The sequence below is a fragment of the Podarcis filfolensis genome (assembly GCF_964270895.1).
Source record: "Podarcis filfolensis genome assembly, chromosome: 10".
NCBI lineage: Eukaryota > Metazoa > Chordata > Lepidosauria > Squamata > Lacertidae > Podarcis > Podarcis filfolensis.
This window is the reverse complement of record NC_139612.1, coordinates 28,333,847-28,346,881: the sequence shown is the minus strand read 5'-3', so window position 1 is coordinate 28,346,881 and position 13,035 is coordinate 28,333,847.

Here is a 13,035-nt window from a genome sequence, read left to right as displayed (position 1 = left end):
TTTGGATGAAGGGCTGTATAGAAATTTAATAAATAACAGTAATATTTTGCCTCAGCTCTCTCTGAGAAAGGACCAGGAAGGTGTCATTCCTTTGAGCAGCAAGGCATTTTAGAGACAGCATCCCAGCAGCAGCCATACTTGTTGTGTTGTGTTTGGGAACTGGCAAAGGGGGCCACATACGCAGCCTTCGTCTCTTTGGAGGAAAGACAGGATATCAATGTAATGAATAACAATAAATAACAAATACTCAGTCTTAAAGTCTTTGCAAAGTAAATGTCAGGTCTTGCCACTATCTCAGATCTTAAGGCCCCATCTGGACTATACATTTAAAGCTGCGTCATATCACTTTAAACAATCATGGTTTCCCCCAAAGCACCCTGGGAATTGTAGTTTGTTAAGGGTGCTAAGAGTTGTTAGGACACCCACTATTCCCCTCACAAAGTGACATTTCCTGGAGTTCCTGGGGAAGAGGGATTGGTGATTAAACCACCCTAAGAACTGTACTCTGCAAGGAGAATAGCGTCTCCTAAGAACTCTCAGCACCCTTAACAAACTACATTTCCCAGAATGCTTTGGGGGAAGCTGCAGATGTTTAATGTGGGATGATACTGCTTTAACTGTGGGTCCAGGTCTTGCATCCAAGAAGCCTCAATGGTTGCAAAAGGCCTCCACTAAGAACATAAGGCCTTTTTACAATTCTAGAAAGTCACTATCACACTGCCCTGTAGCTGTTCCTCAAGTTTTCTTCACCCTCCTAACAACAGGTTAAAATAATGAATAGAATCCCGTTTCTGCATGGGATCACTTTTGCATCAAATTTTCTCCTGAGGGGAAATGGAGAAGTTTGTGAGGTTGTTTTTTTCTGAACTAATATTTTCAACACATCCCCTCTACTGCCAAACATCTTAGAACAAACCCTGTACAATCTTGCAATATGTTTACTGAATATACTGGAAAGGAAGTTTTCTTCAAGTAGCTGCATGTTTAGCTGATTCATGGGCAATTTTGGTCTTTGGAAAATATCGTACATTGCTGAAAGGTGTGCTTCAGATAGAAAGAAAGAAATTTCCAAAGTGCATGGCATTCTGACATTCACTTTTATTCCACACTGAGAACAAAATTGATATAAAAAGCTGCAGGAGAAAAATGCTATAAAAAAGCATTTTCATGAAAGAAGGTGACAGTAGGACTATGAAAAGCAAAATGATTAGCAGACATTTCAAAATACCAGACATTTTGGACAGCTTAAATCCTTAAAGTATTTCCACAGATTCAGTCCCTGCTATGGAAATTGCTGCTTTATTATGAGACAAGTTCAAATTACCCCACAGTGGGCCCTAAATTTAACCAAGTTTTCTGTAGTGCTCCTTTACCATGCAAGAGGTGGGAGAGATTTTTGATTTTGTTGAGTAACTTATTTCAACACAAGTAAAAAAAAGAATAGCAAAAAATGTAAATAAACCACATTGCTTTTGTAAAGAAATTCCAATTTCTATGGTTCATTTTACTTAGGGTTCTGGCTATGGTCTTCCATTTAATTAAAAGTTTCATTTAATTAGTACAACTTACCAATGTGTGGGGTGTTTGATGCAATATTGTGTCAAGGTCGCAGAGACAGTGTAGAAATCCACTTAGTAGCTGCATGATCTTCCAGCAAGAACACTCACTAGAGCTGGGAGACAGGCCCTAAACCCAGATTGGCTAAAGGAAAATCTACCCTCCTGTATCAAGGGCTTTCTGTATAAAAACTGGTCTTTGACCTGGGTCTAATAACCCCCATTTGGATGTTGCAACAACCACAATGCCTGGATGCAGTTTGCTGGTGGGGTCTGTGGCTGGTATTAGGGTGAGGCAAACTACCTCTTGCTATTTTTGGTCTGTACTTCAATTCCCAAAGGCATCTTTGTATCTCCTGCAATTTTTAGGTTAAAGAGTTCTGCTTAGTGTTGTAAGGTCTTGCATTTATTGCCTGGTTTGGCTTATTATGGTAAAGTTTGGCTCTGAATCTGGTACCTGACTGCTTGGTTGTCGCTACAGAGGGGGTTGCTGAGTGTCAGCCCTGAAGGTAAAAAAGAGTATATTAAATGATCCACATATTTGCAAGCGTTCCCTGGAGGGGGTGCAGGGGCTGTGTTTCTTTAAGACTGACTGCAAACCTAGAGATATAGATGTGGCATAGTCTCTGGGCATGGCTGGCTACAGAAGGCAGCATGGTTGGTCACTGGCTGCCCACTAACCCCTCCCAAACAACCACATAACTGGCTTGGTGTCTGACTTGACAAAGCTGAAGGCAGTTCTAAGTACATTGTAGGTTAAGGGAGTCCCCTGGCATTGCCTCACATGACCTATAAAATCCTGGAATTGGCCCTCATGCAATTGGAAGCTCTTTTCCTTCCTGTCGTGCTACAGCAAGAGTCCATGTGACTATAGTTTGTAGTTGTTTAGTCATTTAGTTGTGTCCAACTCTTCATGACCCCATGGACCAGAGCACGCCAGGCACTCCTGTCTTCCACTGCCTCCTACAGTTTCATCAAATTCATGTTGGTAATTTTGAGAACATTATCCAACCATCTTGTCCTCTGTCGTCCCCTTCTCTTTGTGCCCTCCATCTTTCCCAACATCAGGGTCTTTTCCAGAGAGTCTTCTCTCCTCATGAGGTGGCCAAAGTATTGGAGCCTCAGCTTCAGGATCTGTCCTTCCAGTGAGTGCTCAGGGCTTATTTCCTTCAAAATAGATAGGTTTGATCTTCTTGCAGTCCATGGGACTCTCAAGAGTCTCCTCCAGCACCATAATTCAAAAGCATCAATTCTTTGGTGATCAGCCTTCTTTATAGTCCAGCTCTCACTTCCATACATCACTACTGAGAAAACCATAGCTTTAACTATACGGATTTTTGTCGGCAAGGGGATGTCTCTTCTTTTTAAGATGCTGTCTAAGTTTGTCATTGCTTTTCTCCCAAGAAGCAGGCGTCTTTTAATTTTGTGACTGCTGTCACCATCTGCAGTGATCATGGAGCCCAAGAAAATCTGACACTGCCTCCGTTTCTTCCCCTTTTATTTTGCCAGGATGTGATGGGACCAGTGGCCATGATCTTAGTTTTTTTGATGATGAGCTTCAGACCATATTTTGCACTCTCCTCTTTCACCCTCATTAAGAGGTTCTTTAATTCCTCCTCACGTTCATGTGACTATAGTATATATCCTATAGGTGGAGAGCCTTTTTTGACCTGTGGCCACAGTGCATTCTGAGCAACCTTTTCGGGGACACTACAGTAAAGGTAAAGGACCCCTGGACAGTTAAGTTCAGTCAAAGGCAACCATGGGGTTGTGGTGCTCATTCACTTTCAGGCCAAGGGAGCCAGCGTTTGTCCACAGACAGCTTTCTGGGTGGCCAGCATGCCTTAACCACTTCTGGTGCAATGGAACACTGTGATGGAGACCACAGTGCACGGAAATGCCATTTACCTTCCCGCCGCAGTGGTACCTATTTATCTACTTGCACTTGCACTTTAGAAATGTTAGGTTGGCAGGAGCTGGGACTGAGTAACGGGAGCTCACCCCATTGTGGGGATTCGAACCGCCAACCTTCCGATCGGCAAGCCCAAGAGGCTCTCTGGTTTATGCACATGCACACACCCCTCTACCTCCATCAAGGCAGACAGGAATCATTATCAAAGTTTAAGGGCACATTCCAGTCAGGCAGAATCTTTCAGTGAGGGTGCAAAGTAGACTGGTGAGTGGGTATGGCCCGAAGAAAGTCTCAAGGGCCAGGTAGAGTGTTGTGGAGGGCCACATTCATTCACCAGGTCTGAGGTCCTGCAGCCCCTGCTATGCAGTATAATGTTTTAAAGAAGACCATACTCTAGCGACTTTCAGCAAGCTGACAATAGTTACCAGGGAGCAAACCCATTGAGAACAATGGGGTTTTACTCCTGAGTAAAGACAGAGAGAATTAAACTGTACATTTTACTTGTTTAGAAAACTGAAAACTAAGAACATATAGGGAAACGGGGGGTTCAGCAGAGGCCTTCACATTTTGCTATCTGGCCTTGTTCTTATTTCATAGGACTGTTTCCCCCATCTTAAAAATGAAAGAATGCGCAAATCAAAGAAAAATATTTGTCTTAATATGTGCTTTCATATGTTCTTTAAGCTTCAAAGGAAATATTTTTCGGCTGTACTTTCTTCGCTCCACTCCACTGTTTGTATTAAACTTGATTTTGGAATCCTAACAAATGAAGTAACATCTAAGGAAGGTTTATTTAAAGCTTTCCTGAGGCAATAAGCAATTTGAAACTCGTTAACCAATTTCTCATTTATCTAGTCATAACACATCCTTTATTGCTACTTTCATGAAAATATGCAGAGGCCAAAAGAGCGCCAAATGCCCTCGCTCCGCAAAGCTCTTCCCAATGTGTCAAACTGCAGGAGTAAACAGACGCAAACGTTGCCAGAAGACAGCATGAGACAGTAATTACAAAGGGACACTTTAAAAGAAATATTATCCCCCTGTAATATGCTGATTAATCAGCTTTTAACTGGGAACTATGCTTGTGTGAGCCTCTCCAAGTTAATAGAAATGGAGAAGTGTGTGGTTAATGACTAGCTACTGAAAGATGGAAGTATCTAGAAGTGTAGCGACTGATGGTAAGTTGAGGTTCGGGGTCAGAAGAGGTACCTCTCTGCCTCTGAGTGGTGACCAAAGGGGATGGGAGCCCTCACGCTCTCATAGGCTGGAGATGCAAGGTGATAGTGGACACAGAGCATAGAGAAGCTCAGACCCAGGCAGGTGCTCCAATGCCACCTCACATTTTCCCACAGGAAGGGTGTCTTTCCTTCTTTGCTGATCCCTCGTAGCCGAGTAAGATTGTCTTCCATAAACACGGTCTTAACATTGAGTCCGTAAGTGACTGTCTGGATCCACATGTCCTTCCACAGTGGGGACATAGGTTTCTGGGCAGGAGTTGATCATGGTGAGGGTTTGCCAAGCGTGCCTTCCTCTTAGCACGTTTCTCCCTTTCGTCCTGAGTTTGAGCATCTTCAAAGTCCACAACACCTTTGGCAAAGGCTGTTCTCCAATTGGAGCACTTGCAGGCCAGTGTTCCCCAATTGTCGGTGTTTATTTGCCTTGAGAGAGTCTTTAAACCTCTTTTGTTAACCATCGGCATTACGCTTTCCATTTTTAAGTTTGGAATAGAGTAGTTGCTTTGGCGGACAATGATCAGGCATCCGAACAACATGACCAGTCCAACAAAGTTGATGTTGAAGAATCGTTGCTTCAACAGTGGTGATCTTTGCTTCTTGCAGCAAGGTTGGCTAAGCTGTGGACCTCCTGATGTCATTGAATGACAACGCCTGTCATTCCCGACCATAGGGCACACTAGCGGAGGCTGATGGGAGTTGCGACCACATCTGGGAGGCTGCAGTTTAGCCACCCCTAGTGTAAGGGCTTTCTGCTTCCCAGTCAACTCTCAGTAGCAGCACCCTACTCCTACTTCACTCTTTGCTCTGAAATTAGACTTAAAGTGAGCATTTAAGCTAATATGTAAGAAATTATACGCTCATGTTATATTTCACGACAGCACCACAGAATGAGAAAAGATTCTCTAGGTTGAATTTTTTTAAGCGCCATACTCTACCTCTGGACAGCAATTCTCAAACTCAGCCACCACTCCCCCGCTCCATGGAACACTTGCAAATTGTTGCCAATCTTGCTGGATCATTTAATATACTTTTTTTTTTACCTTCGGTGCTGACATCCTCAAAACCTTGCAGGCCTTTCCCCGCCTGATCTGTCTCTGGGGCTTCTCTGCAAAGGGCCTGGTGAAGTGTTGGACTGAAAAGCCAGGAATAATAGTAGACATTTCACTACCTCTCAGTCTGGCCTACCTTACAGGATTATTCTGAGGGTTCTGTGTTAGCAAACCATAACACAGAGATCAGAATACCCTGACAAAACTATCAAGGTTACTTGAAGGAAGCCATGGCAGTACAAATATGCTCAGTTGACGTGTAAGAACAAAGAAGAACCATGAGGGAAACTTTCCTGTCTTCTAGTAACTGCAGTAACATGCTTACGGTATTTTGGCCAGTGTAGCTTGTCTGTCATGGTGCTATGATGGTGAGGAAAGCTCTGGTTGAAATTATTGTTCAAACAACTATCAAAACCAGAGGATTACTGTTGCCATTGCAATCTGCTGACCGTAGGTCAAAGCAACATGTATGTGAAGCAGATACATACCCTAGCCTGTGTTTTTTCAGAACCAGTCGTATCCCTACAACTGTAATCTGTTTTGACTTCTGAAAATTAAATTGTTGTAACCCATCCTGGAACCTGCTACTGAAGTGTTGGGTAATTAATGTAATAGTAATAATATTAATTAATTTTCCAGGACAGGATGCATGCCCCTTATTATTTCCTGTATTAGTATTACTAAAGCTGCTGTTTCACATTTATAAAATGTTCCATTATTAGATATGCAATTTGTGGCTTATCCTTTTTTATAATGAACGAAACAATTAAAGCAAATAATCTTTTATTGTACTAATTACTACTGTACCTCTCTGAAGCTCTGTTCCCCCCGCCTGTGACCCATTACCTTTTATCTGCAGTTCTTCACTCTGCTTCTGTTCTGTATGCCAGATCAATTGGAATTCATATTTTTTCCCAAAATAGATTTTTGTAATGTCTTGTAGTGCTTCATGAAAGTCAATGGACCAGTCTCTCCCTCCTCCCCACCTCTTGATGTTGATACAGGAAGGCACAGTACAGTGGTACCTTGATTCTCAAACGCCCTAGTACTCAAACGCCTTGGTTCTCAAACGCCGAAAATCCAGAAATAAGTGTTCTGGTTTTTAACGTTTTTCAGAAGCCGAACATATGATGCAGTTGTCAGCTATTGTTTCCGGGGCACCTGCACCAATCAGAAGGTACACCTTGGTTTTGAACATTTTGGAAGTCAAACGGACTTCCGGAACGGATTAAGTATCACGATTTTGTTTTCGCTATTTATTTAGCCTTTTTGTTTTTGAGGCTTTTTCGGTTAATTTGTTTTTGTGACTGTGTGGAACCCAGTTCAGCTACTGAGTGATTGATTGATTGATTGGATGACTGTGGAAATGGATAAAAGCACCCCATCCAAACGATAACTATCATCAGTGCAGGTAAGAAAAAAATAATTTTAATTTTTAGCACCTACAATACTTTCTTATTTATTTTATAGTACAATACATTGATTATTGCTTTCATTTTATGAATCAATGGTCTCGCTAGATAGTAAAATTCACATTAAATTGCTGTTTTTAAAAGTCTGGAATGGATTAATCCATTTTGCATTACTTTTTATGGCAAAGCGCGCCTTGGTTTTGGAATGCTTTGGTTTTGGAACGGACTTCTTGAATGGATTCAGTTTGAGAACCAAGGTACCACCTTGCTTGCAAAGTATAATTCTGCTTTGGGTTATGAGAGAGGTAATTCCGAAAGCAACTTTCTCTCTGGTCCATTGGGGCTAATGAGGCACCACCCCATCAACCTCAGTCTGTCCACAGCCAGGCCGTACCTGCTCTCCCTTCCTACTTCCAGAAGCCCAGGGGTGCCACTGGCTGTCAGCCTCCTTCTCTTCCTTAGTCTCAGTGTTGCACTTGTAAAACTCAGCACAAAGGAGGATGGGGATAATATTAGAACCAGTTGGCATTCCCTCTCATTGGCTCTGGCTGCACCAGCTGTTGGTTCCTCCCAAACTTTGCTCCACCATCCTCAATGGCCACCAGCCACCAATGTGAACCTGACCTAACTGACATACCCTACAACCCTTTGAAGTCCAAATTCAGGACGCCATCTCCCTGCCGCCATCTTCCCATTTTTTTAATTGCAAGTGCACTGCAGCCATATTGGTAGCTGTAATCTCGCACAATTTTGCCCAGCAGTTCCCAGCATGTGTTTTGGGGTGCCATGTGAGATCACAGCCCTGGAAAAAGTGCTTTTCGGGGAGGGGGAATTACACTGCAAAAATCATGCAGGATCACAGCAACCAAAATGGCTGTTGTTCTCTTGATACAACAAAACAGGATGGCATGGTTTTTCCAGGACATTTGCGGGGTATGAACTGGTCGTTGCTGAGGTGCCCAACACACGCATGAGTCTGCAAATCTCGTTGACCTTCGTTTTCCGTCTAGCCCAAAATTTGCTTCAAAATTTGACAAGTGTCTCTACCATGGCTGCATTTGCGGTTTCCTGGAGAAGGCCCCTGTTCTTTCCCAATTGCTCAGTGTATTGCAATGATCTGAGACTTTGGAGGAGAAATTGTCAGCCTGGAGATGAGGAGGGGTAAAATTTAGGGACCCAGAAGTCAACCTACCTATCACAAAAACCAGAGCTAGGACATGATATAATTATAATACAATGTTTGTAATTAATGGGAGCTTATTTGTGTCTTCTTGCCATGGAGCATTATAAAGTTTATTGCATTTAAATTATGTGTCTCGAAAAACATGGCATCTTGCTGTTTTTCATAAACCTGCCAATTTTAATGGGTCTCGCTTGCAAGAAATCTTTATAGGATCAGAAAGTAAACACACACAAATTCAGTGCATCTTGTTGAAAGGGCCTGGTTTTAGGACTGTGACCTATATTAAAAAATATATATGGTTACATAATCTTAAATGATGAATGTTTAATTGACTGCCCCTCCCTCTGCAGCACCCTCACAAGCTTACATTTAGCTTGCTATTTACCATATGCAGGACATATCTTGAAGACATTAGCAATCATTATGAAATGTGAATTGCCAGAAGGATACTTGAGTTTATTTGTAATGGAGACAAACACTCCACATTTGGGCGAACGCTACAAATGGCTGAATATTTGGTGCCCTAGGCAAATCTTTCAGAGAGAGTTCATATGGTTTTGCTAGTTGTAATCAGCCCAGCTCAAATTATGCATAATTTGGTTTTCACGGTTGGGTCTTGGATCACATAAAGTCAAGTATAATTACTACCACAAAGGAGAATTCTACAGGCATTTCAGGGCATTCACTGTGGACCTATGACACACTCCGAAAAGGAACTGCAATTACTGGGAAATTATTTAAATACGTTTTATTGTTTTTCCTCAAAGGCATGTGAAATTGCAATGAGTAATCACAGGAACTGTGGTAAACGGTCATCAGGTTTTAGTGTTATTATAAAATAAAAAGGATTATCAATTGATATTTTCATGCCTGGCAGGGGCAAAAGCATTATTTTGATTATATATAAAAAGATGTTGGGAAGGGTAAGGAAAGAGGGGACAGGAATAACAGGAGGAGCAAAGTATCCCTTGCTCTGGCTAGAGAATATATGAGTATATATGAGTAAAAGGATAGTTTCATAGATATTCCAGTTTCTAAGGCAAGATTTCTTATGGGGGGGGGGGGAATGAACAACAGCAATGGTTCTGACAAATGATTATATACCACATATGTTGTAGAAAAAAACTGCTGTTGAAGTTGGCTCAGTGCACCAGTCTTGTTTTGTTTCAAGTGTCTATTGCTATCGCTATCTCTTTCAGGAGACTGTAGATGCAAGGGTAAATAAATTGTGAAAGGCACTTCCTCAGATCCTGGTGCCACTCTTCATCTAACTGAGATAGCAAGATCTCGTAGAGTTTATGATCCCCTTACAACTTTCCGTGTCTGAGCACCTCAGGCTTTGTGAAGACAATGGCACGTTTTCTGGGAAATGGAGGGAGATGGTATAGAGAGTATCTATTGGTGGTAGACAACAATTAACCTGTGAGTTGCTATCCAGTTTATAGTGAACCAATTAGTATCAGCCAGTAGCATCCTATGTGTGGGGGTTGATCTCTGCTTCTTCCAGTACACTGATAATAGTTCGCCTGTCTTCCCAAGACAGCATCAACATTCTTCTTCAACATCAACTTCGTTGGACTGGTCATGTTGTGCGGATGCCTGATGATCGTCTTCCAAAGCAGCTACTCTATTCCAAACTTGAAAATGGAAAGCATAATGCTGGTGGTCAACAAAAGAGGTTTAAAGACTCTCTCAAGGCAAATAAACACTGACAATTGGGGAACACTGGCCTGGAAGCACTCCAGTTGGAAAACAGCCTTTGCCAAAGGTGTCGTGGACTTTGAAGATGCTCAGACTCAGGATGCAAGGGAGAAACGTGCTAGGAGGAAGGCACGCTTGGCAAATCCACACCGTGATCAGCTCCCGCCCGGAAACAAATGTTCCCACTATGGAAGGACGTGTGGATCCAGAATTGGCCTCCACAGCCACTTATGGACTCATTGTTAAAACCGTGTTTATGGAGGACCATCTTACTTGGCAAGAAGGCCTTCTTGACAAGAAGGCCTTCTTAAACGAGCAATGTAAAGAAATAGAGGAAAACAATAGAATGGGAAAAACCAGAGAAAACCAAGAAAATTGGAGATATGAAAGGAACATTTCGTTCAAAGATTACCATAATAAAAGACAAAAGTGGAAAGGACATAACAGAAGCAGAAGACATCAAGAAGAGGTGGCAAGAATACACAGAGGAACTATACCAGAAAGAAATGGATGGCTCGTACACCCCAGGTAGTGTGGTTGCTGACCTTGAGCCAGACATCCTGGAGAGTGAAGTCAAATGGGCCTTAGAAAGCACTGCTAATAACAAGGCCAGTGGAAGTGATGATATTCCAGCTGAACGATTTAAAATTTTAAACGATGATGCTGTCAAGGTGCTACACTCAATATGCCAGCAAATTTGGAAAACTCAGCAGTGGCCGGAGGATTGGAGAAGATCAGTCTACATCCCAATCCCAAAGAAGGGCAGTGCCAAAGAATGCTCCAACTACCGCACAATTGCACTCATTTCACACGCTAGCAAGGTTATGCTTAAAATTCTACAAGGCAGGCTTAAGCAGTATGTGGACCGAGAACTCCCAGAAGTGCAAGCTGGATTTCGAAGGGGCAGAGGAACCAGAGGCCAAATTGCAAACATGCGCTGGATTATGGAGATAGCTAGAGAGTTCCAGAAAGACATCTACTTCTGCTTCATTGACTATGCAAAAGCCTTTGACTGTGTTGACCACAGCAAACTATGGCAAGTTCTTAAAGAAATGGGACTGCCTCATCACCTCATCTGTCTCCTGAGAAATCTCTATGTGGGACAAGACGCTACAGTTAGAACTGGATAGGGAACAACTGATTGGTTCAAAATTGGGAAAGGAGTACGGCAAGGCTGTATATTGTCTCCCTGGTTATTTAACTTATATGCAAAATTCATCATGCGAAAGGCTGGACTGGATTAATCCCAAACCGGAATTAAGATCGCCGGAAGAAATATCAACAACCTCAGATATGCAGATGACACAACCTTGATAGCAGAAAGTGAGGAGGAATTAAAGAACCTTTTAATGAGGGTGAAAGAGGAGAGTGCAAAATATGGTCTGAAATTCAACATCAAAAAAACGAAGATCATGGCCACTGGTCCCATCACCTCCTGGCAAATAGAAGGGGAAGAAATTGAGGCAGTGAGAGATATTACTTTCTTGGGCTCCATGATCACTGCAGATGGTGACAGCAGTCACGAAATTAAAAGACGCCTGCTCCTTGGGAGAAAGGCGATGGCAAACCTAGACAGCATCTTAAAAAGCAGAGACATCACCTTGCCAACAAAGGTCCGTATAGTTAAAGCCATGGTTTTCCCAGTAGTGATGTATGGAAGTGAGAGCTGGACCATCAAGAAGGCTGATCGCCGAAGAATTGATGCTTTTGAATTATGGTGCTGAAGGAGACTCTTGAGAGTCCCGTGGACTGCAAGAAGATCAAACGTATCCATTCTGAAGGAAATCAGCCCTGAGTGCTCAATGGAAGGACAGATCGTGAAGTTGAGGCTCCAATACTTTGGCCACCTCATGAGAAGACTCCCTGGAAAAGACCCTGATGTTGGGAAAGATGGAGGGCACAAGGAGAAGGGGGCGACAGAGGACAAGATGGTTGGACAGTGTTCTCGAAGCTACAAACATGAGCCTGACCAAACTGTACTTGGCTACGAGTGATCGCCAAAGAAGAAGAAAAAGAAGAAGATGGGCGGGGGGTGATGAAGACATGGAGCTAACCTCCCAGCATTGCTATTGCTACAGCTTATGGGGCTGGCTTGGGTCAGGGTTGTGGCAAAGGGTGACAGGTCTATTTTGGTGCACCTGTGGGAATAGTGGATTGACTCCACCAGTGTCCGCACAGCTCTGATCTCATTGCCACCCTGCCATGCCTCATCTACATCCTGGCAAGTTAAGTGACACCATTGTGGGATCTGGAACTTGGGATGTTCTTACATAGGAGTATATACTCAGGGTCACTTATTAATTTAAATGCGTCCCTGGGAATATTCTGAAAGCACATGATATAGTTGAACTTCTGATGCTAACGGGATCTGGTTCTGGATAGTACAGAACTTAAATGGAGAGCCACCATGGGAACGGCTGTGGGTGCTTCTTGGAGAAAGTAATAGATAAGGAACTAGAAAGTAACAGAGAATATTGTTTTCCTGGAAAAAGCAATAGATGCCTAAGGCTTTAAATAAAATAGTTGTTAGGTTGTTAATGTTTCTTTTAAAATTCCAAGTGCATTAATGGACCTAGGGAACTGTCATGATCCCTGTGGCCTCTTTGGGACTGGGCATGAGTTGGCAGTCTCAGATGCAGATGAGTGAGGGAGAAAGGGGGTGAATTGTGGAAACTGGGATTGGGAAATGGAGGCTCTTTCCTTTTGACTCCAGCTACCATGGAAGGGAGGGACGTGGGTGGCGCTGTGGGTTAAACCACAGAGCCTAGAACTTGCCAATCAGAAGGTCGGCGGTTTGAATTCCTGCAATGAGGTGAGCTCCCATTGCTCGGTCCCTGCTCCTGCCAACCTAGCAGTTCAAAAGCACGTCAAAGTGCAAGTAGATAAATGGGTACCACTCCGGCGGGAAGGTAAACGGCGTTTCCATGCGCTGCTCTGGTTTGCCAGAAGTGGCTTAGTCATGCTGGCCACATGACCCAGAACCTCCC